Source organism: Rhagoletis pomonella, unplaced genomic scaffold (assembly GCF_013731165.1).
Source record: "Rhagoletis pomonella isolate Grant_MI unplaced genomic scaffold, Rhpom_1.0 Rhpom_scaffold_00006, whole genome shotgun sequence".
NCBI lineage: Eukaryota > Metazoa > Arthropoda > Insecta > Diptera > Tephritidae > Rhagoletis > Rhagoletis pomonella.
This window is the reverse complement of record NW_023458560.1, coordinates 20182189-20182815: the sequence shown is the minus strand read 5'-3', so window position 1 is coordinate 20182815 and position 627 is coordinate 20182189.

Here is a 627-nt window from a genome sequence, read left to right as displayed (position 1 = left end):
CGCATTTGGTTGTGATCAGTCGGGTACCCATAAAGTAGCCAGATGTCATTTCTATTTACTGAAATAATATATTTTCTGTTGAAAAGCTAGCCGAAGAGCCTGGCCTGTCTTAACCCCCCCCCCCACCGCTACCCAATACTTACTGCGTTCAGAGTGTACCCACTCAATAATTATGGCTCTTGAAGAGGACCAACTGAGACCACAAAATTGTTCAGGTCCCGAAAAGGCACGAGGTCACAATGGCCTGGTACCCAGCACTGTATTACCGCGTTTTTGGCTTGGATTTGATAGTCCTGTTTGCGAGGGTTTGGATCGCTGCTTGACTATCTGAAAAGATAACTAGAAAAGTTAAATTTTACGAAGTTTAAAATTGCGACTATCTCAGCCAGAAACACAGTGGGCCATTTGCCCATCGGAATTGCAAGTTTGATGCTAGGTTCAAAAATACCTGCACCTGCTCTCTCCTCCATCCTTGAACCCTCTGTGTACCAGTGTACGTATCTTCAAACTTATTTTCCGAAAAATTCTAGCTCCTAAAAACTCTCGGCGCGGGGGAAACACCCAATAAAAGGCTTTAATCAAAAACTTCTGTATATCAAATTCCCCCAAAGTTTGAATCCCGCCACA